Source organism: Astatotilapia calliptera, chromosome 17, assembly GCF_900246225.1.
Source record: "Astatotilapia calliptera chromosome 17, fAstCal1.2, whole genome shotgun sequence".
Lineage (NCBI taxonomy): Eukaryota > Metazoa > Chordata > Actinopteri > Cichliformes > Cichlidae > Astatotilapia > Astatotilapia calliptera.
The window spans coordinates 18,789,191-18,814,266 of NC_039318.1; the positions used below are offsets into that span (position 1 = coordinate 18,789,191).

The 25,076-nt window shown below is 39.3% G+C and overlaps 1 protein-coding gene across 11 annotated transcripts in view; it reads left to right on the plus strand.

The window, feature by feature from the left end:
- Positions 1 to 3,273: 3,273 nt before the first annotated feature.
- The window catches only part of shank3b (SH3 and multiple ankyrin repeat domains 3b), a 67,844-nt gene continuing 46,041 nt past the window's right edge, over positions 3,274 to 25,076 (plus strand). For all 11 annotated transcript variants that reach the window (XM_026146315.1, XM_026146320.1, XM_026146318.1 and 8 more), the window contains exons 1-2: positions 3,274 to 3,355; positions 15,707 to 16,092. The gene's annotated coding sequence lies outside the window, so the exon portion shown is untranslated. The remainder of the gene's footprint in view (positions 3,356 to 15,706; positions 16,093 to 25,076) is intronic.

The window sequence follows — 25,076 nt, forward strand, 5'->3', positions numbered from 1 at the left end:
TTGTCCTGTTAGAACACCCGACTGTGTCCAAGTTTCAAGCATCTAGTTCTTAATTTTAATTTAATTTAATTTAGTCCTCCATTATTCCACACACTTTGTGCAATGTACCAGCCCATAGCATGATGCTACCACCACAGTTGGTACAGTGTTCTATACTGTGCAAGTTTCAGTGAGTCTCAACAGTGTTGATTGTAGAGCAGAGACTTCTTTCTTGGTACGCACCATCTCAGTCCATGGTGGTGTAAAACTGGCTTCATTATGGACCGTGCTGCTGGTGTTCCAGCACTTTCCAGTTTATAACAGGCTTGATCCTTGGTGTTTCCTGGGTCGTTCCTGAACATCCTAACCAGTTTCCTCTTATCTGAGGGTGAGAGTTTGGGTCTTCTTCTAGACCTTGGCAAAGTTACACATTTTAATAATTTGTACTTGCATTCAGCTGTTTGAACGGATGATCTTAGAATCTGCTGCTGTTCAGAAATGGCTCCAAGAGATCTTCCAACTTAAGTAAATCTAGAATTCTTGTTTTTAGATGATGAGTTCCTTGAACTTTTTAATTGATCTGAGTATTGATCAGTCCACCGAGTGCTGTCAAACAAGTCCTTTTTATGCTGTAAAGAGAACCTACCATTTGCAGTTAATCCTGATCACTGATCAGAAGTTAATAGTCCTTGGACCCATCAAGTTAAAAGACATTGTAAAACCCTCAATATCACTTATAAACAAATTTTTGAGTGTATGTATATATTTGAACCTATGTGGATGAGAGATCATTCAAAATAAATTCAAACTTGTGCACTCAGGTCTTGTTTTTTATAGTCATTATTGATGCATGCTGCACAGTCATTCGACCATCGAAAAAGAACAGTTCCAAGTATTCACATTGATGCCAATGATGAAACCATGGCCAAACAGTATAAGGTGGATTTCACTGTGATACATGGTGTAGGTTTCTTCCTCAGTAGATGACACTGTTTTATGGCTGCTGCTCATTTTTATTTTATTTTAATCAAAACTGAGTTGAAAAAACCTTTTAAGTGCTCACTTTAAAGCTTTACCCTCAATTGCAGTACACCTGGAAACACCTCATATAGCACATGTTAACAAGGTGCTTAATCTCCCGTCCATGTGCTGTTGCCATGGTAGCGAGCCGATCTGCCTCTTATTTAAATGTAAATCCCCAAAACACAGATATTCAGCTCTGTGGGAAACTATTTTTTTCCTCTTTCTTCCTTTAAATCCAGCTTGGCTGGAAAATCTCCTGAAAGGTGAGGAGGAAGAAGAATCAGGAATTTCAGGAGGTTTTTAATCTGCCACAGGCCTTATAACTCAGATCACATATCAACCTTTAACCTGCGTGTATTTCCTTTAGTTAGACAACAGTAAATGAAGGTTTGTTTTCTGCTCTGTGCAGTTTTACCTTGGAGCCAAACATGCTGCAGTCCACCAGAGAGCGCTGTGGTTCTTTAACAGGCTCAGTGGCCTGCGGCCCTGCAGTTTAAGAGGTTTTCTTCAAGCCTGCAAACTTTTCTCAAAGCGATATTAAAGACGTTTTAGTGGGAAACTGGAGTTAGTTTTGTGGTACTGAAGAATGACCCACAAAGAGCATCAAGGACTAGCACAGATTAACGGACAATACAACTTTATTTAACCAGAAGTTGGCGTGAATTTCTGTATAATCACTTCCCTTTGCATTAGAAGGGCACTGTGACGCACCAATAGCAACTTTTTCTCTGTGTGATTGGAAGATAAAGAACAAGTTCTGCACACAGTTCTGCAGTATAACCACGGACAACAGGGGGGAAAGGGGAAGGTCAGGATGGAGAAGGTTGGTGTGACAGTGCGGCAGATGCTCAGGATGGGATGATACACTGAGGCAGCCCCTGAAGTTAGTGGCCCAAGAAACAAGAAGAAGCACCACAGTCAGTGTAAAACATGGACAATATGAACATGATGTCACCTGTTGATTTGTGAAGTCCTCTTCTGAAGCCTTGAGTGTTTTCAACGTCACCATCTTGATTGTTTGGTATTAGTCCTTTCCTTTCTTTGAATGGGCTCACAAACTCATCAGGAAGGTATTTAGAGAGGTTTTACCGCACATTTCTATAGGACCACAAGACCTTTTGCAGCCACAAGTGTGGCCCCCTGGTGGCCATTACAAAGAATACAAGTCTAAAACAAGAGCATAATTATTTCTTTTGGCTCTTAAATGTACAAACAGTATTTAAACTTATCTGTTCATGTTTTCTGATTTTGAAATACTTCAGATTTTCTTCTGCCAGTTACTGTGACCACAACGTTGTAGGTGTGCCTTGGATCCACCTGTTTGTACTCTCCTTCCTCAATATTTGAACCTTAACACTGGTCAAAACAACTGTTTATTGTTTGTTTATCACAGCTGATGTCTTCTGCCGCTCCCTGCCCTTAACTTTAGGTAGCACGTCTGTCTATAACACTGAAACCAACATGTCTCCATGTTAAATGATTGGAAAGTGCATATAAAGAGATTTATTCGGGTTTTTCACCCAAACATGGAACACTTCAAAACATTTTTGTCCGGGTCAATCGTTTACGCCCAGATTTAGCTTTCAGAGGAGGTCTGTGGTGACGTGTTAAACTCCTCAGGGTGGCGCTCTGCGAGTGGTGCATGCATATAGTATGGCTGAGTGACGGGTGAGAGGTTTACATGTGAAGAAGGGGAAAGAGTCATGTGATTGTGGGCCACGTGCACTCTGATTGGTCGAGTGTCTTGAAATTCAAGTTAAAAGTGTGTGATTTATTTATTGTTTTTCCCACATCCATCTTTAAATGGGGCTCATCATCATCATCATCATTGGATGAGAGTGATGATGCTCAGATGCTGAATTCCCCCCCCAACCAGGTTTCATCGTTGCCATGGTGATGGGGCCGCTCCTCCACGCCCACACTGCTTACCCCCTCTCTCTCTCTGCTCTCTCTCATGCTCACAGCGAGCGAGCGAGGGAGAAAAGACAAGGAAAAAAGAAAGAGAGCGAGAGAGAGGTGTGTTTTCTAACCCACGCATTGGAGTGGGAGACAACGTGCACACTCACACGTGCACACACACACACACACACACTTGCATCCACAGTGTGTCATGCTAGCAGTGTGTGGGCTGAGCCGACCAGCCTTCCACTCATCCTGCTTCTCTCCCTCTCTCTCCCTCTTCTTCTCCTCTCTCTTTTTGTCTCCAGATACTCCTCTTCTTCTTCTTCTTCTTCTTCCTCCTCTTCTTTTCTCCTCATCTTCCATCCTCTCCCATCCTCTCCTCCTCTGTGTTTCTCTCTCCATCTTTTCTTTTCAGTTTATCATCATGGAGAACGAGTCGGCAATCTTCTGGGTGAGTCTCTCTCTGCAGCGCTCTGTGTGTGTGTTTGTGTGTGTGTGTGTTAAAGGTTTGTTTGGATGATGTTTCAGCAATATGTTTGCAAGTGTGTGTGTGTAGGTGTGTGAATCAGTAATTTGTAACTTTAAAACTCACGATTCCTTTTATTCACACTTAACCATTTTTACCTCTTCTTATCATATGTTTCCTTCCCTCATCCCTCCTTCCCATCTCTTTCCTTTCCCTAACTGTCTTTCATCTCCTCCTTTCTATCTCTTGGTCCTTTTTTCTTTTTTCTTTCTTCATACTTTTTTCTCCCCCCCCCCCATTAGTTTCCTTTGCCAATCTGTCCCCTTCCTCTTTTCTTTATCCCCGTGTCTCTGTTTTCCATCTCACCTCTTCTGTACCTTACCTTGTCTGTTCCTTCCTTAATTTTTATTCTGCTTTCTTCCTTCTTTCCTCTTGATTCCTTTACTCTTCTCATGTCCTTCTCTATCTATCTTTTAATTCCTTTACGTCTGCATACCACCTTCCCCTTCTCTTCTCCTCTCCTCTGCTTTCCTTTCCTTTCCTCTCTTGTCCTGCCTTTTTATTTCCTGTTTCTATTTCCTCCAGCATCACTTTACTGTCCTTTGAGTATGTGTGTGTTATGTAAGCGCAGCTGTCAATGTGTAGGCTGTAGTCTCAGACCGACCACCTAAACACATGATCCCCTCCAGCCCATCCCACTAAAAAAAGAGAAAGAAAAAACCCCACTTAAAACAGGAACAGGAAGTAGATCTTCTTCTAAAGCACTGACTCTCTTTGACATCTTGTTGCTGTCACAGCTAGGTGGTTAAAAGCTGTTGTGAAAGAAATTTATATCACAAATTAATGCGAAAAGAAAGTGTAATTTAAAAAATTATAGAGGCTGATTTTTTTCTGGAAAGCTTTGGAAAAACTCCATTCTTAAATGCCAGATCGTGGTTTTGAATGAATGGTATAAATGGCGTTCTTCACTCATCAAACAAGACAAGACATCTGACATCTGATAATTAATCCGGTTTGCAGTTTGTGGAAGCTGGCTTGTGACTGAAGCTGGCCAGATTTTTAAAAATCATACCTTTCCTCTGATATTGATTACATTCTCACATCGTAGAGACAATGTTAGATTCAATTCAAAGACAGTTTCACTAAGACTAGCTACTAGCAGCTAACCACAGCTAACAAAAATAGCAGCAACAAAAAAGCAGCGCTTTCAGACAGAAAAATTCAGCATATCCTCAACAACTCACCACAGTATAGTTGTCATCAGTCAGAAGTGACTTGTATCAATGACTTGTATCAGTTCTGACTGATGACTCCATAGTAAAGAGTGTAGAGACTTCTCACCCAGCATTAACAGCTGAAGTAAGCAGTGGACTGACAGCCTTCCACAAATAGGGAAAATCTGCAGGTTCCAGTACAAACAGTAGTAGAAACACACATGTTGGCTTAAGCTATTTTGGAGATTGAAACATTTTTGTCATACAGCAGCCATCTTAGCTATTGTTATGCACTTGAACTGGGAGGGGTAATAAAGCAAAAATCCGCTGATCCACTGACATCTAGTGGTGAAACTTTTACACATTAGCAATTTTAGAAACCTGTTTATTTCTTCTGTAAAGTTAGACATTTGAATGTAGGAGTCTGTGGGGACTGGCTGTTGCAGCCAGCTTCAACTTTTTTAGTTAACCTAATTGTTAAAAAGGGTTGTTTTGTTGTCCATTAAGCTCATTTACATTTCTCAGAGGAGTGATTACACTATTAGAATTTATTTGTGTGGAAAATGGTGAAAATTGTAGTTAACAGATGTTTCCAAAGGTCCAGCTGTGTGGAAACCTCCGAAAGGCCCCGAACAGGCTGGCCTTGGCCACGCTAACCCCCATTTAGTCCATGAAGGCCCTGAGGCCAGAAACACTAATTGTCTTGTATCTTTGTTGGAAAACATGTTTGAATTGGCATTTGCATTTACAGTCTCTTTGAGTCTTTATTGTCCGTTTGTCATTCTGTGGTCTTTGCGGTTGTTTTTGAGCCTCTTTTTCTCAATATTACATCTTGTTACAGCCTTATATTTGATATTGATATTTTTAAATCTTTTAATGGTCATGCTATCTTTAAAAGTATCTCTGTGGTGATTTATGGGATAGAACAAGAGTGTCCACCCTTGGGCACTCTTGTGCTGTTGTTGATCCATGAGACAGCTGCAGAGAGATGTTCTAACATGCAAAGAGCTGAAATTAAAACAACCGTTAAAAACAATAAAAAGTGTCCACTGTACCCACTGTCTGAGCTTTTTGGTCTTTGGTGTCTTTTTCTCCTCTTCTCCTGTTCCTGGTGAACTCCTTTGTCTCTTCTTTCCTTGTTCTGGTCTACTAGTCACCCATTTAGAATTAGATTTGCATCCGGTGTGCAGTTCGCATTTTGGAGGACTGCACAGGAGCTCATTTATGATGAATAAAAATGCCTCTCCATAGGCTCTCTGTAAGCAAATTTCTCTGTAAATAGTCAAAACAACAGTAGCATAAGCTAAACTAAGTAGTTTTTAGTACCTAAACCAAACCAGGTAGAGTTCAGGAACTAAATCAAACTAAGTTTTTACATAAAACAAATCAGCAAAGAGAAAAACACATGCCTGACATACATACAGTGTATTCTTCCACCACCTAAAGTGGGCACTGTGGGGCTGTAAAACGAGGCCTTTATCTCTTGGCTACAGATATTGCTGCAACCACTTCGTCAGGGCACCGATGCCAAGTGATGCCTTGAGTATAATGAGAAAACGCTGGATGCATATGTTGAAACAATATTATGTTATGTCTCAAGATCAGAAATCGTTGTTTGGTTTTTATCTTTTCCAATTTGCTGTGCTTTGTCTCATTCAGGAGAAGACACTGATGCTCATTCAGTCCATTGTATCAGATGCTGTAAGAATTCTTGTTCTTACTCTAATGTGAGAAGTACAGATTCTCCTCAGATTTTAGGTTCCCAGTGATGTGCGAAACTTGACAAGATAAAGTGTGTGTCAGAGGGAGAGAAATTCAGTGTGTATTATCAGCTCCTGCTATTGGTTACCATGGTAATGGCCAGGGGAGCTGCATTTCCAGGACACACACACACACACACACACACACACATCTTGTTCACACCTTACAATAAAAAGCATCTTTGGTGATCTGACCACAAATGGATGGATGGCTTTAAATCCAGCTGTGAGCACACCTGAAGCATTCAGACGTGCTATCAGGATGTGGCTGTTTATATTCAGAGCGACACATGTGGCGAGAAGTGCAGCAAGAGCGCAGATACATAATGAATGCAAATGCAGTCAAAAGCTCTCTCAACTGCTGGGAGAGGACTGAAATTATCATCAAATTAAAGTCATGAATTCAAGATTCAATTTAGGGATGTTTTCACTTTGGTTCGGCTAAAACAAACTGGTCTGTTTGCGCAGCTACTTCGACTCATTTAGGCGAGTGAGAAATCTCATCTCGTATAAGGACAATTGTTTGAAATTCAATTCTGGATTTTACAGCAAGGCAATGAAGAGAAGCCAATATGAGAGAAATATGATGTCTCTTAGTACTCTCACAGCAGCATTTTCGGATCACCTGGAGGCTTTTTCAGAGAGCTGTTAGGACTTCCTGATATTAAGGATAAAGGCCATTTTTCACTTTCATTCTGAGACAGGGTGTTCCTAATTTTGACAAATTAAGTAACTGAAAGAACGTGGTCCTCCAGATGTCTTTTGCGTGCGAGTTAAAGGATATGATGACTCCAAGATTCCTTACAGCATCACTGAAGGCCAAGATAATGCATCCACAGTGACTATTTGATTGTTAAGTGTGACGGTATTAACCTTTTCTAGGTCCATATCTTCTTTTATTTCCCAAAAGTAAACAAGGACAGAGTTAGCACTAAGAGTTTCAAGGGCCAAAACCTATAACAAGTCCAATAAAGTTTCCAGATATTATAGTCAAACATAGAGGCCAGTCATCCGTGAAGGAGATAATTTAGTAGGTTGAGGTGAATTGGAAGTTTGGAAGTAAGCTAGCTCAAACAAAAACATAGAGAAGTTGGTATAAACCTTCAACCTTTAAAATACTTTTGTATTTTGTAATTTGGCTGATTTACGGTAGCGTGAACCTGTACGCAATCTTAAGGAAGGCGCCTCTTTGCTTATGAGGTCAGTCAGTAGTAAACCAGAAAGGATATAGGCTCCAGGTCGGACACAAAGGATAAAATAAACAAACTAGTAAGCGCCTTGAAGCAACTGTTGTTGTGATTTGGCGCTATATAAATAAAATTTTATTGATTTGAATCTGGAGAGTTAGCTAGTTTGGCTGGTTTACATATAATTATCTCTCATCAGATGGCTAACATAGAAAATAATTTTCAGTGTAAGGGTTAAACTGCACACAGTGAAACTATATATTCTGAGGTTCAATCAGTGAGGTACAGCAGTGGCATCATAAGTTCCTACTGCCATCACATATCAGCACAAACACCATCCCCAGAGTGGTTTGGTGTGACATGCTGCTGTGTGGTTTGGTCTACTCACTGTGATAAAACCCTGATCCTCAGCCTCAGAAAGCTTAGAAGCCCTGATAGTGATTCTTTTATGAAGCATGTGTGGTAATGTACACCATGACTTTTTAAAAACAGGAGTAGTCCTAATAAAAAGCTGGAAAGGCAGAGTTTTTAGGGTTTGTGGTCTATACAAGTTCAATACAATATTTTTTAGTAGTAGTTGCAATTTTGATTTAAAAAAACTATAAGATTTCTAGTTTTTTGGTTCAGAATTTGCCTCTGAGAGATAATAACTTTATTGGCATAAATTAAAAAAGAGAGTTGACAAAGTTTCTTGACAGACATCACACAGTATGGCCAAAAATAAAACAATAGTGTGAATGGGAAATTAAAACAGTACAACTCTCCATAAAAGTATACAGCACATTTTTAAAATGATACACTAGCAATTACAAAACAATAAGATATGATAGAACAATAAATGTCAGAAAGAGCAACGAAAGAGAGAATGCATCATATAAAACACATAAATATGTGATTTTTAGAAGCAATTCTGAGAAGTCACACTGATTTCAAAGGTAGGTCATTCCAAAGTCCTGATGGCAAAAACATCATCTACTTTAGATTTAAGTCTCAGAACAGCCAGGAGGGCTGAGGATCTAAGGCTTTGAATTGGCTCATGTGGGGTCAACATATTTGCTATGCAGCTTGGAGCCAAACCACATCGGGCTTTAAAAATATCAGTAAAATCTTACAATCAATTCTAAAACCTACAGGGAGCCAGTGATGAGAAGCCAGGATCTGGGTGATGTGACGCCATCTGCTTAAACCAGTAAGAACCAGAGCTGTTGTATTTTGAACCAGTTGGAGACGAGTGACATTTCATTTATACCAAAAAAACAAAAGAAAGCTAGAGTAATCTAACCTGGAAATAAATGCACGGACAACTTTTTCACAGATCACATTTTGAAAGCACTGGTTTAATTGTGGCGACAGATCTGATTTCGTTGAAGCAAGACTGGAAGACTTTCCGGATGTCTCAGTTAAAGTTTAGGCCTGAGTCAAACTGTAGCTTTAAGTGTCTGGCGGTTGGGTACATGTTAACATGTGTGTTGGCATGATGGCATCCCACAGTTGCTGCATACTTACATACATCCATGATGGAAATCTGTTGTTTCACCACATCTAGTGAGATCTGGTGACTGTGGAGGCCACTTAAGTAAAGTGAACTCATTGTCATATTGTAGCGTCTGTTATAATGGCATCTACTGGGGGGGTCTTCCCACTAAGACCCCCAGAGTGTGTGTGTTGCCTATAGCCATTACAGCCAGCCAGCCACACCTTTCTCATGTTCTCCTGAGGGAGACCTTACCTTTGTAACATGTTGATACAGGTATCTACCTGAAACTGACACATGTAGAGCCGTGGAGACCTGTCCTGTGTGGTCTTGTTGTTATGCCAAATAAAAGCCTAGTGTTCTACCTACCTGCCTGGACTATGAGTTATCTGGTTGTCCCAGGCTAACTAAGAAATTAGTTTGAAATGATAGGAGCTTCTATGACATGGATTGTAATCCTGCTGGAAGCAGCCATCATAAGATGGGCGTAGTGCGGTCATAAAGGGATGGACATAGTCAGCACCAGTAATCAGGTAGGCTGTGGGGTGTACAGGTTTCACAGTTGCTACTAAGGGGCACAGAGTGTGCCCAGAAAATACAAGGTATGATGGATCCTTGTTTTCATTTTAGTTATTCAAAATTCTGTAGCAGAAATCAGACAAAGCAATATTTTTCCAGTCTTCAATGTCAAATTTTGGAACTTGTGTGAATTATAGCCTCGGTTTTCTGTTGTGGCATCTGGTGTGTCGTTCTGCTGCTATCACCCATCCACCTCCAGGTTCGACATAAGCATTCAGAGATGCTCTTTTATATACTTTGGTTGTAACAAGTGTTTGTTTGAGATAGGGTAACGCAGATAACCACTTTGATTGTATGGGAAAATCCTAATAGACAAAAAGATAGCATTTTTTCCCCGTGGTTGGTTCGAACTTCAGTAGGTCGTCTTCACCATTTCTATATACCTAGAAGCATCAAGCTGCTGCCATGTGATTGGGGTATTAGACACTTCCGTTAAGAAGCAGTTGAACATCCATCCATCCATCAAGTCAAAGCAGAGAAACTCAGACCCTACACCCTCTTCTAGCTCATCCGGAAATTCCCAGGCCAGCTATGAGACATAATATATCCAGCATGTCCTGGATCTTCCCTGAGTTTTCCTCCCAGTAGGGCATGCCAAGAACACTCACCTTCACCTAGGACAGGGGTGTCAAACTCAAATACACAGTGGGCCAAAATTCAAAACTAGAACAAGGTCGCGGGCTAACGTTAATATTTATTGAAAAATATATTCCTCCAGATTTAAGAATGAATCTCTTCTTATGGACTCAAACAAGTTTTGCTGAAAAACTGAATGTGGAACAAGCAAAGCTTAATACTAAACAATGTATATATTAGCTGTATAATACCAGTAGGCCAGCTCTAATAGTAATTTGGTATGGCTTCGCGGGCCAAATGTAATTAGGCTGCGGGCCAAATTTGGCCCGCGGGCCAGAGTTTGACACCTATGACCTAGGAGATGCCGATTAGGTATCGCAGATATATGCCCTAATCAATTCATTTGTCTCCTATCGATGTGGAAGAGTAGCAGCAGAGCTTAGGTAAATCAACAGCTTCACTTTCAAATTCAGCCCTTTCTTCACACCAATAAACATGTACAGTATGCGGGGCCCCAATCCATCTTTTAATCTCTTGACCTCTGCTGGAAACAGCACCACAGGGTAATCAATATATTTTGGCATAATTTCTGGACAGCTGTTGTGTTCCCTACTTATATTCAGATTTCACATACTCAAACCGTTAAAAGCACTTAAAAGTTTCAGTTGGTTTTGTCAAATCTGTGGTTCATAAAGGCCATCAGAAAAACAAAACAATCCCACAGTAATCATCCCAGTATGTTTCTCTACAAGACGCCTGTTTGTTATTATTCATGAAGTGATTGATTTGCAGGCGAACAATGCAAACTCACTACAGGCCTAAAGGGTAACTATAACCCTAAATTAGACGTGAAAGTGATCGCTACTGTTAGTCTTTGCAGTCGTCTCTGAATAAACTCTAGTGTCTACATTTATAAATAGAAGGAACAGTCTTTCTCTCTGAGCAACAGTGCAGCTCACTGATGGTTTTTTTGGACAACAATGGAGCTCGATGACACAGAAAAGACATGTACAGACAACACTTGTAAATAGGGTACATGCTGTGCTGCGTTTGGTGTTGTGATGGGCTATAATATTTTTTAAAATCTCCAAAGATCGTTTAATCCACACAGGATTTGGGGGGGGATTTGTAATGTGTTCATCACATAATGTAACAGCAGGTTTTAATACTTCATGTTGGATGTGAAATATATCAAATACAAATTAGGACACAATTAATGTGGTCTTGTTCATCCATGTTTATTCGGACTGTGAGTATTAGACCTTTTTTTTTAAGTACTTTTAGTTCTGTTCTGTAGTTACAGCTAAGGAAATAACAATGAGGCTTCTCAAAAAGATGTAAATAGAAGAATATGTGGATGTGTTCTTGTTCAGGTATCAATGTGAGGACTTCTGTAAGCGTTTGACCTTCTGAGGACATTTTGTCAGGTCCTCGCTTTCTTAGAGGCCTGTTTGATGGTTCAGGTTTAAATGAAGTCACATCAAAGCAATTGTCAATGAGGGACCTCAAGAAGATATACAAGAATATGTGTATGTGCATGTGTTCTTGTTCAGCTGTGAGAACTAGTGTGAGTGCGGGGACATTTTATTGGGTAATAATGTTATTGCAGAGTTTAGTGGGGTTTCAGGTTAGAATCAGGTTACAGTTAGGAAAATGTGATTGGATGAAATCGATGTCAATCGCCCAGTTAATTCTCTGGAAACAACATCAACATTCCTGGATGAATAGCGGGAGGGTCTAAACTTTTTCAGTAGCGTTTGTCTTGGTGTTTACCTGATGAGCATCAGTAAAAAAAAAAAATAGTAAGAAATATACATTTTTAGTGTTAACCTTTTTTTCCATTTTATTACTCTGTGAGTATTAACCCTTTAAAACCGGTCAGAGCGGGCACGCTCCGTTTTGCATAACTATTTTTAAATCCCGGTAGCACAGCAACCACGTGAGCTAGCGCAATAATTTTTTTTGCATATGAGACCGGAGGAGTTGTACTTACATCTTATGCCATCAGCTTGTCCTCGGTCACAGTTTCCTTCCACATATAGCTTTGCAAAAACTGCATAAAAAGCACTTGCAGCAACAAAAACATAATATTCCAGAAACTCGCTTTGCCGATCCGATCAGCTGTTCATAACACTTCCTACGTCCATCAGCGTGAACTATCGGATGTCCGCCATGACCTGCCCGAAACCGGAAGTGACGTCATTTTCGCGGAAATATAGTTTTTTTTACCATCAGGGCCTCATGAGCTTATACTGGTGTTTTTAAAACTTATGTTTGACTTTATGACTTTCTGTATCGTTTCTGGGATGCTTAGGACTCACATTGCACTGCTGGAAATAGTTTATTTTGATGCATGTGCTGCTTTTTTGCAAATTTGCAGTATAATATTTATTTTCGTTTTTCCTGCAGTGTATAAAAATTGGTGTATTTCAAAAATAAAACTATGAAGACACTCAAAATAAATTTCCTGTGGTGGGAAACTATTTTGTGCAACTTTTTTGTATTTACAGTTTTGAGGGATAAGCCTCTTAAATTTCTCTAACTACAAATATATGTTAAAAAACAAAAACGATTTTCAATTTTTTTGCAGTTTATTGCACTTTTTTGCCATTTATGTAATTACTATGCACTTAATGCATGCATATTATTACAATTTAGGCTGTAATGGTTGTATTGATGTATAGCAACTTGAAATGCTCCCAAAAATGGCTCTACAACATGTAAAAATATAATATAAGCTCTGGCGGACTTGGTTCTATAGGTCTTAAAGGGTTAATGTATGATCCTATAACAGGGCTTCTGGACCTTATATCAAATTTGCATGTATTCTGAGTCTAGTCTGTCTGAATTCTGTTTTTATAGTTAACATTTACATTCAGGCATTTAAACACAATCTGTGTCTTAATCCCAGAGGTCAGGATTTTTTCTCAATTTTTCTTCCTTCAAATCGTCTTAACTTGAATAATATAGTAGGTCTTTTACAATCTTCCTAATAACAAAACCAGCACAATGTCATATCCTCTTCCATCTATTGATTTATGCAGAAATATGGGAATATGGTACTCAAGAAGCCTGCCTCAAGTGGACATTAGAGCAATTGCAATTTTTCTTCAGCTTCATTTTTCAGCCCTCTGGGTTGCCTCTTAAATTTTCAGTGATGGGGCATAAAATGTTAAAAAGCTGTGTATGTGTATGTCTGTGTTCTTGTATAGCTGTTTTTATGAGGACTAATGTAATAATTATTATTATACCATCATTGGGTTGTCTTTTTATCACATGCCTATTTGAGGGTTTAATGTCAAATCAAGTTGCAGTTAAGGAAATTTCAACAGGGTCTGTCACAAAGATAGAAGTTAAATGTGAGTGTTTGTGTGTTATCAGTGAAGTCCAGGTTCTCAGCTTTTTCCTGGCAAACATCCGTTTCCTTGGCAACCCAGACAGGAAACAGGAAGCGTGAGTCAGAGGAAGTCCTTCTAATCTTTGTCTTTACTTGTTTTAAATTGTGTTCTTGTTTGCAACATGTCCTCCTGCTGTCTGCGTTGCTGTGGACACATTCCGGTTTTACAGACAGACCCACACAGACCAGCTGGCTAGCATGCTGTTAGCAATTAGCAAGCCACCAACTGCCTGCAAGTAGGCTACCATAAGCTAACAGGCTACCAGAGGTTACTCCCACTCAGTCTGTTTTTCAGATTTGGTCATGCATAACTTTGGTCTTTATTGTAGGGCCAAATTTGAGTCAGATGTTGATCTTCATATGTTGTTGGTCTTTCGTATCTGAATCTCAAGCACTCTGCCACCATTGATAAGTTAAAGCTGGCAATGCATAAAATAATTGTAAAAAATACATAAATAAAAGAATGCCCAATCTTGGTGACTGCATCAGTCAGGACACATTGGAGACTATATATATGAACAGACTAGTGGAGACAACATAAGCTTTAAAAGTATCAGGGTGAATAACCTGTAATATATGGTAGAATCACAGAAGAGTTTGCAGGACAGTTTGTTAGGTTTGTTGGATACGGGAATAGAGATTTCCTGCCAGCACTATCATGATCAGGCATAAGAAATTCCAGTAAACCAGCCATTCTGGTGTCTGTATTCAGCTCTCAATTCCAGATCAACACAAGTCAAACTGGCATGTGTCCGGTGTTGGGAAGGTTACTTTTAACATGTATTTCACTACAAATTACAGAATACATGCCCCAAAATGTATTTTGTAACGTATTCAGAATACGTTACTGAATGAGAGTGATGTATTCTGAATACTTTGGATTGCTTCATGTATTATCATGCTTTTTACAACTACATGAATGTACTATTGCTGTGTGATTCATTACTATTACTGAAGGCTACTCACCATACCAATACCAACTAGATTTTTAAATCTTAATATAAAATGAGTAGCAGTAGGTGGACATTGGGTAAGGCATGCATGTGTTGTTTGGGTTTCCACCAGCGTGGAGTTACCAAAAATAGAGAGAGCATAGCTTAATATATGAAACAAGAAAAGACCGCTATGTAATCCATTTATTTCAACAAAGTAACTGTATTCTGAATACCACCTTTTGAAAAGGTAACTGTAACGGAACACAGTTACTCATATTTTGTATCTTAAATACTTAACGCCGGTACATGTATTACGTTACTCCCCAACAGTGCATGTAGCCGAATTAATCGAATAAACCGAATTAAAGCAACTGTTGGATTGCTGGTTAAGAAAATAGAAGGACAAGTGTAAGTTGAAATAACCTTTTGCTCATTTCCAGCTCCATATTCTTATTCTTGGACTCTACTAGAGTACCATGCTTGACTTATAGTTCAAAATAATCCTTGCTGGGTTTTGGTGCAGTTCTGCAGTTCATCTTCTCTCTGAAACTAGTTAAATTAGCTCTAAATCCAAAGACTTTAAAAAGCGGAATAAGTTAAAAATTTACAGGAAAAAAATGGAGTTCATTTTGTATGGTAAAATAGCTCTATAAATGTAATATAGAAAAATAAAACAGAATTTACTTACCAAATGTAATAGAGAAATACTTAATGAGTAAAATAATTGGCGACTGGCTCCCTGATGCTAAGTCTCATGGTTCAAGGTTATCTTTGAGTGTCAGTTTGCAGTCCATGCACTGGCTCGCTCGTACATGCTAGCAGCTAATCAACCCTGCTAGCATGTACGAGCTTCAGCTGCTGCAGTGAGGCCCTCAGCCAGTTCACGTTTCTTTGTACTCGGCTTAGAATAGAAACTGAGAAATAAATCAATATGTAAAACTTTACATAATTCTGCCAGCATGGCAGTGGATAAGGAAAAAAGGTTTGCAGCCTTGTTGCCATGCTAACAACTTCATATTGTGTAACTAAGTGAACCTGAAATGGCCTCCGTGAAATGCAGCTGTGTCTGACCCACTTCTGATTCACACTGCTCCACCATCTCCTAACATGTTTTTTCTCCTTCTTTTCCCCCTCTATATCCTGGCCTCCCTCGCCTTTACCTCCCACCCGTCTTCCTCTCGCTCTTCCTCATCTCTCTTCCTCCCTTTCTACAGGATGGGCAGGGCAGCTCCCAGAACACAATCTGAAACCCTGAGACCTCTCACTCCCCTGCAGGATTACTACACTTTAACTACAGTATTACAACACAAAATCTTTCATAGTTTGAAGGGTTCAACAAAAGGCACTACAATATAAAGGTCTCCATCTGCTGCAGAAAGCACCCATCCTACTGCTACTACAGGATTACACCACATCTTCATCCAATCAAAACCTTTCAGAGACACAGGAAGCAGGCACCCCAGGCTGCACCAGGCTGCCCCAGGACCAGAAACCAAAGAAACCAGTAACCCAGACCAAAACAGAATCAGGAAAGACCAGAAGAGACCAGTCGAACTCAGTAAAGGACAGTGGAAAAGTTTGATGGGACTCTTGACGATAGGTGAGTAAATCTATCTTGATATTACTAGGTTTCCTCTCTGCACTTGAAGCGATGATGGATTTGCTTTTAGCCATTTCTGACTCTTTGTTGTCACTTTCAGCTGTTATGAGACTGTTTTGAGTTTGTTTTAAGTCATTTTTGCCCTTTGAGTCCATTTGGAGTCTTTTTTTAGTCATTTGTTTTGTCTCTGGAGTCAATATTAGTTGTTTTATGACTGTTTTTAATCTTTTTGTTCTCACTGTTGGCTATTTTTTGTGCTTTGACTCTGATTTTAGTCATTGTAGTCTTTTTGTGGTAATTTTTTGGGGGGTGTTTTTTATGAGGCTACTTAGTCATTTGTCATTTAGTCAGTTTGGTTTTGGTCATTTCATTCTTTTAGAGACATATTTAGTTTTTCTGAGGTCATTTTGTTGTTTTTAGCGGTTTTATAGCACTGTGCAAAAGACTTGAGCCACCACTCATTTTGCTAGAAACACAATATATTGAGAGCATACAGAAATCGAGTTTGTAACATTCTAACAAACTTGACGGTCAATATTTGATATGATCACCTTTATTCTTCAGCACAGTTTGAACTGTCTGAGCCAGCTTTCTGTAATTTTTTTAAAATAGTCTTCATGAACATTTCTGCTGGCTTCTTGAAGGACATTCAAAGCTCTTCTTTGGATGTTTCTGCCTTTTATTCTGATCCCACACTTCTTCAAAATGTTGAGGTCCAGGCTTTGGGGAGGCCAATCCATGAATGATATTGTTCAACTGTGTGCTTTTCTGTCCAGATATGCCTTTATTACATTAGTCTGTTTGGAATCATAGTTATGCTGAAAAATGAATCTATTGGTACTTTCTTCATAATTCCATCCCTTTTTGTCAAGATCTTCAACACCACTGGCTCAAATGTAGCCAGACCATAACAGAGCCTCCACCATCTTTTACAGATGGCTGTAAACGCTCACTGTTGGACCTCCTTCTGGAATTCCTCTCCCTGTTTCCTTTATTCAAGAAGGGTTTCTTGATAGCTGCTTTCCACTGAGACCATTTCCAATGAGACTTCAGTAAACAGTAGATGGATCAACTTCAGTTTTTTCTTATTTCTTACACACATGACTTTAAGGTAATGATTGTCTGCTGTAGATAGTTTTTGGGCCTGGTACTTCTTTTGTATTTTCCTGTCTTACAGTTTCGACTTGAACACTGCACTCAATGCTGAGATATACCAAGTTTCCCACTATTAGTCCTCTGAAAATTGTCAGGTTCAAGGACTACACTGAAAATCAATGAAAAAGCCGTCAATGTCCTTAAGAAACTCTGAACAACTATTACTCAAGAGCACTTTAAAAACATTACAAGTCACACTTCCTAAAAGCAAATTATAAAGACATTAGTGGTGGTTCAAGACATTTGAGCAGTATTCTACATTGCAGTGATTTTAGGACATTATGTGGTCTTTTCTTAATCTTCTAACTGAGCTTTGTGGATTTTACATGAAAAACAATTAGAGCCGCTTCAAGCAAACAAATATCCAGATGAAAGTGTGTTTTCAATCTTAGGCCAGTATCATAGCACCTGAGAAAATGATGTAAGAAGATGGCTTGTCTTATTATGACTGAACATACATTTATGGAGCACTGACATTATATTCTGAACCTAAAATCTGGAAGCATTTAAGTAAATTTGTAAGTTATTTTCATCAACAACTGATTCAACAACTGAGTAATTTGCCTGGATAAAAGCCTGTAACTGCATGGAGTGAGTCTTTTATTTTTTATTTATCCTGGATCATCTATCAGTTTTCAGATGTGTGTGTTGAGAAACTGTCGATCCGGAGACTTGATGCTGCTACATCGCTGTTTGCTTCAGGACAGGATTTGTAGTAAAAGGACTAACACAAGAAAAAAAGGACAAGTGTGATATTTTAAAACACTTCCAGACACTCATTCATTTGCAGTCTAATATAGGACCCCGTTTCTGCTGGTTCATCCACCTCTTCATTTAGGTTCCTCCAGCATATTTAAGGTCAATGAAGTCTCTTTTTTTATATCTCAGTCTATAAAGAGCATAAAAAACACTCCTCACTGGCTCACATTCATGCCACAACATTGCAAACCTTGAGTCATGTTTGCAGGTCTGAAGAAGAAGTGAATTAGCTTTTCTGCTGCCGTGATTCAAACAGCGCTCACATCCTGCAGCTATTGGCTGCAGTGAAAGCAGCTGAGGCGCCCTGTCAGTAGTGGAGGAGGAAGCCATTTTTTCTCTCTTTGGGCTTATTTTGAGTCTCTTCATGGCTGTTTTTAGTCATTTTGAATATGCATGTATAGAATCACCAGTCGAATTTTTACCTTTGGAAGTTATGCCTCTGCTGCCACCTTTGCTGTTGCAGAACTCTCCCATAGGTTTAATTCAAAGTTGTCTGAGTATAAAGTCTATATGTTATCAAACCTATGGATAAATACACTAGAGAATTTAATACTGAAACTAGTGAAAAAATTAACTAGAACTCAACTACTTGATATAAACTGAAAGAAAACTAAACAGAATTAAAAAAATAATTGAATGAAATGCTGGACAAGTACTTGAGTAACAAAACACAACAACGTGATTAAAGAACAATCACCAAAGAAAAAAAAATATTTAAAGGTACGAAGACCCCTTTCTGACCTCGAGTCCAGGAAAACTAACCCGGTGTTCCCCTCCTGACTCCTCCAATAATAACGGCAATATCTGAAGTGCCTGATTAATTGGCTTTAGGCCAGTTCTATTGTAACAAGGTGGAAGTGTGTATGTAGGCTGAAGGCAAACTGTCAGCACAAGTAAAAACGTTCTCACTTAGCCTTCACTCGACAACTTGCTGTGCTTTTTTCCTTCTCTTTCAGCCTCTGAAACAGAATTTGAAATTCAGGACGTCAAGCTAATTTTTTTTTCCAAATTATTTTATTCTGATCACTCGGTGTGTAAAACAGCCAGACTGTGATCGCTGTCAGCTGGAAACACAGACGCTCTTCTCACTACAGAGGAACATTCAGTCTTTCTGAATTATACAAGAGGGCCGTGAAAGTACATCTGAGCTTTTTATCAGTTTTCCAGCTGTCAACTAAAATTATACTTAACTTTCAGATGTCAAAATGTAGACTGCTGATACACTCGTTGGATTTAAAATGTTTTTTTGAGTAAAAAAGGCCTTTTTTAATGGAATTTGGTTGGTATTCATCACATGACAGCTCATCAATTTCAAATGTACTGAGAGAAACTGAAGGCTTTCTATGGTCTTCACCTTAATGTATCAGTGACATATACCATATTTACATATTTGCCTAAACTGCCATAAATACAGCTGTGGTCATGCATATCTCATGGTAATTTGTTTTTAATGATTTCGTTGAACTGTTCTTTTTCCACGGTGGGATGATTGTACAGCATAGGTCTTTAATTACTGAAACAAGAACTGGAAGCACAAGTTGGAATTCATTTGGGATTGTCTCTAATACTTTTGGTATCCATCAACAAGCTGCAATAAATGAAACCCATTTGACACCTCAGAGTTAATAGAAAAATACACCTGTTACGGGATTCACAAAGATTTAGATTCTGTTTGAAATAGATGGACTCTATGCCTTATCATTGGGCAGTTAATGTTCATCAACCAACTGGTGACAGAGAAAATTCAGTGTTTGTGTGTAAACTCTTACTATTAATCAATTCTTATCGGACTCTTCCTGTGGTCTTCAGGAACCAAAGCATTTTTAGACCTCACTTCTACTTCCAGATGAAGAATGTAGCCTCAGCATTGTTCTGTGTGGGAGGACAGTGGCTCCACTCAGGACAAAAACTGGAAATGATCAAAGTGTTGACCCCAAGTTATTTCAGGACAAAGTCTCCTGCTGCTCTAATCGAACAAACAATTTCTACTTTTTCCCAAAAGTCGAGCCTAAATCGGAGAAGCACAGAACATCCTTGATCAGATCGGTCCTGAAAGAAACCTGAGGACCAACCCGAGGAGACATTACATAACAGAGCACTCTGCAGGGTAGAGTGGAGGAAAACAGTCACTGTGAGCAACACAAAAGCTGCTCCTGCTCCCACTGAGTATTACCTGAAGGACCCATTAACATTTACAACAGCAAGCACAAAGATAACAAGGAGCTGCGCTTTTACCAGGGAAAATATACTTTGATTGCCGATATGTAGCAGAAACGTTTTGCTCACTCAGGTGTGAAAGTCTGATTTTCAGAGCGGCTGAGATGGAGGGAAGAATGGGAAGAGAAGAGGGATGAAACAAAATGGAAGAAGCAATGAGAGATGGAAAGAAAAAAACTGAACCTGTCTACATTTTCCAGGTGTTTGAAGATCTATTTGCTGAATTGATTTTAACCTTTTTTTTATTAGCTCTACTTCTCCGTCAGATTTATGAAAGGGCAATACTAGAACTTTACTCAAATTTCTTATAGATCGTCTGCTGTTTGGCATTTTAGTTAATGAGAGGATTTATACTCCTAACTTGTCTCATATTGCCATTTGGTTAAGGTCCTCTGGTATAACATTTAACAAGCTGGGCTCCTCTCTACCTTCATTTTTCAAAGTCTAGTGCAGGGTAGGATCTGTACAAAGAAAATAGAAACTATATTTCCTTTAAGGCTGAAGACATTTGCCTTTAAAGTGGATATAAAAAAAAAATCTCAGGACTTTTCCCTTGAAGACAGCAGTTCAGATCCAATAAAAGACCATTAATTTAGACCTGAATAGAAATCAGTTGTAGAAACTGCATGGAAGCATTTGTGTATACCTGCAGGTCATCAAAAGACACCTGATAAATATCAGATATGGTAAAAACTGCCATTGATCGACAAACTATTCAGTTTTATTCCATCTATCTAAAACATGTGTGGGCAGATTTTTTCTTTTCTCTGAGAATGTGAAAAAACTGAAACATGAACCATAATGCTGAATTGTGGTGAACTTCATGAATGTGGTAATCATAATGTAAAACTTCGTTACAGTACACTAGGACCAGCTAGGTTCGACTACTAGAGTAGTAATGAGTGTAGCGTGTAATAAAGACCACAGACCAGAAAATAAGTTACAAAGAACAAAAAAATGTAAAAAAAAACTGAAAACAATTCAGCAAAAGGCTGAATAACCCCTTAAACAAACAAACAATCAAAAAAAAGAAAAGTTGTCTCTGTGTCCTTTAACTATCAATCCCAGAATTACTCTGAATGCTTATCCGGTGCTTTGAGAGTCAACTGTTCTTTTGCAGAGGTGTATGGATTAATCCTACCAGTTTTTTTTTTCAGCGAAAGAGCGCAACCTCCAGCAGGGGGCGCTTTTCCCGTTTTCCTGCTCAGCACAGTTCAATCGGTCTGTTGGTGGCTCACCATCTTTAGCTCGGCATTTCCCAATCCAAACCTTAATGGCCAAGTCCCGTTCAGTTATGTTCAGAATGTCACTAAGGCAAGGACAGGTTGGAAAGACCAAAATACATTCTCCAGAGTACAAAAATGGCTTTATGTAGACTTCCACTATAAAAGGGCAGATGTTTAGTTCAGGGGCAGTTTGTTTGCACAAAAACACGACAAGCCCTCTCAAGTCAAGTTAAATACCAGTACTGACTTTTAGAGTTATTTGCCTAGAGTTTATCTTTTACCTTTTTTACTTTTAGAAGGGTTGTTTACTTTTCCCTTCAGGACGTTGAGAGCCTGCGGGTCTATTTTAGTCTAAAGTCACACTAAAGCACTTTACTAAGGATTCAGTATTGTCAGGGCTCTGTGTGCGGGCAGGCAGAGATGAGGATCCAAATGCAGGACTCGAACACAGAATTGAAACTCAAAAAAACGTCAGCTTTATTGCTGGCAGAAAAACAAACATGGAGTGAGGATGGAACACTGAGACCAAGGACACACAGGCATAATTCTGAGGGTACGACGCGACACTGAGCATGGGAAAACACAGGGCTTATATACACAGGGTAGTAACGGGGGAATCGGCAACAGGAGGGAGACACAGCTGGGAGAGATCAGGGCTAACGAGACGGGGGAGCTAAGCTGCACACACTAACATAAGACAAAGACTTTCACAATAAAACAGGAAACATGAATTACTAAACAAGCATGCAGACTTTACACTGAGAGACAGACAGAATGACACATGGAATCTGAACTAAACTAAACGTGAGATATAACTGAGAACAAATCCTTAAGCACGGATAAACAGAAACAAGAAATAATAATCATCATCATCACTACGAGAAGAAAACAATCCATGAAGCAGAAATAAACCAAAACATAATAAACTCAAAATACTGGGTCCAACGGACCCAGAACCGTGACAAGTATAGTGTTTCAATCAGGAGCACAGGCAATGTCTGAACTAACAAATAACAGAACCTCAGTTTTGCTGTTAAGGTTTATGGACATCCAGATGTTTAGGGCCCCTAAACAATGTAAAACCAATTGCTAGGTCTTCAACTTTACTAGTAAACGTAATAGAGTATCGTCTGCATAGAATGACATCCGTTTTTAAAGTAGAGCCTAAAGGAAGCAGGTATAGTTCAGAAAAGAATAAGACCATGAATGAAGCCTCGAGGGACACCACAGGTTGGGGAAAACTCAACATGGCTCCAACCTTGCACACTGTGTCAAGCGAGAAAGCGTGATACTGTTGAAAGAAGCAGTGTAGCTTGACAATGAAGATTTCTTAGATTCCATGCTGGAATAAGGGGCCAGCTTATTTAACTGCCACTTACAAAAATAGTTCAATGAAATGTGTTTTTGAGAACACTTCATTATTCTGTCGGATGGTATAATCACTTTTTGGGAGTTTCCAAAAGGGAACCGTTCCCCACCTCACATCTGCCTCAACTTCAGACAAATGAAGAGGCAGCAAACGTGACTTCTAGAAAAGCAGTGGATGGGATGCATAAAAAGGATTAATCCTGGGGACACGTAGCATTTAGAAACTCCTGTGTAATCAAGCTTTTCATCAACAGTGCACGTCGCAAATTTATATTTGAACAGCTGTCACATTGTTGGCTCGCCTTTTGTCTTTGCCTTCATTTTGAAGGTTAATCCGTCAAAACAACAGTGAAAAGCTCTAATTTATTGAGCTTTTATTTCAGGCACTGAGGCATGAAAATGCAGTTTGGCTTTTTCTGTGCGTTCTTTTGTTACGACCGATGAGAGTGTCTCAGTTCAAAACCCTCAGAACAGGTGGAGATAAAAAGAAAAATGCACACAGGAGTGAAAACCTCAACAGCTGCAGGGCTATTCAGAAATGCTTCGTCGGTGAGTTTGGCTTCAGAAGTGTTTGTTGCCTTTTTAAACAGACAGAGAGGGGGATTTCTCGGGTCTCACCATGCTAATCACAAGCAGAGAAAACATAATCTTCAGTCAGTTTAGTGTTTCTTGACTCCAGTCAACCACCTTCTCTCTCTATGAAAGGTTATTTGAATGACAGGAAAGTGATTCAGCGTCTCTGATTGGTAGAGCTGAAGTGGAAGCTGAAGTGGAGGCTGAAAATCAAACCCTGCAACTTAAAGCTGATTGCAGTGGGAACTGTCAAGGCAGCAAGTGGACAGAGCTGGACATTAATACAAGCTCTGTGTTTGAGAGTGCACCAGGTTATTTCAATAAGCACAGATGCAGTACACTGATATTATATGACCTCCTCTTTTGGTGTTAGGAGCCATTATTTACTGGGAAAACAGGGAGCACAGAAACACTCAGTGAGCTGATGACAAATTGATAATAACACAATTTTCCGCTCATTTTGTACAACAGAAATTCAGCGGCAGAAGACAAAAGAGCTGAGCTGAAAAAACTAGGTTACAGTAAGTGTGTCTCCTGGGATTTCACTCACTTTTTGTCCACACTAGTATTCCACTGCTATTAGATGGATTATGGATCAGCCACAACATTAAAAAATCCACTTTTCCATCCATTGTCTTCCTCTTATCTGAAGTTGGGTCATGTGGGCAGCAGACTAAGCAGCATTTTCCTGGGGGGATCCCAAGTTGCTCACAGACGAGATGACTTATATAACATCTTTCAGTAATCTGTCTAAGGTTAGGGTTAGCGTCAGAGTTTATTTCACAATCACCTTTTATATACTTTTATAGTTATATATAGTTTTTCCTAATTACGGATTTAAAGGGGGAAAAAATCTGTTAAAAAAAACACTGCAAGACCAAAATGAATGTGTTGCACTTTATTTGCCTAATTGTTGTGTGGCTAACACAAACTATACTAGTGGATGTTAAGAGGTTAAAACCATTCATCCAGTTTGTTTTGCTCATGTAAAGTCAGGTTACAGTTGTAGTGGCTGAGCATTGTCCTCTGGATGTCATTTCCTCTAGCATTGTTTTCTAGTTCCTCTTAGAAGATCACGAGGCACTCCCATGTCAGATCTGCAGGAAGTTCTGGGTTTACCCCAATGTCTCCTCCCAGCTGGATATTCTCAGAAAAACACCAAGGAGAGACACGCAGGAGGATTGTCTGACTCTAAAACCAGAGGCAAAATGACTTGATCATCGTGTATCACAAGCATCGCATTAATGGTTGGTTCCTAGTGGGCATATAAAACTATGTTTGCAGAGGTAACCCTTTAAAGCAGCGGTCCCCAACCTTTTTTGCACTACGGACCAGTTTATGTCCGACAATATTTTCACGGACTGGCCTTTAAGTTGTCGCGGATAAATACAACAAAATAAAACCAGTACTGGTACCAAAAAAGAAAATGTATTCATAACACACGGGATAATGATAAAAATGATAAATGATAAAGAAAAAAAAATGCTAAAAACCACTAAAAACCCTGAAAACCATCAATTTCACACCTGAGCCTCAACTCTCACGGTACTGGTCTCATGATCTCATTCTTTTGGTTAATACCCAGGCTTAGATTGACTGGTAAACCTTTGTCTTCCAGCATTTGAAACCAGTTGCCTTTTTGTTTAGATCCTCTGTGTGCCAACCAAGCTCCTCTTGTCCGTTAGG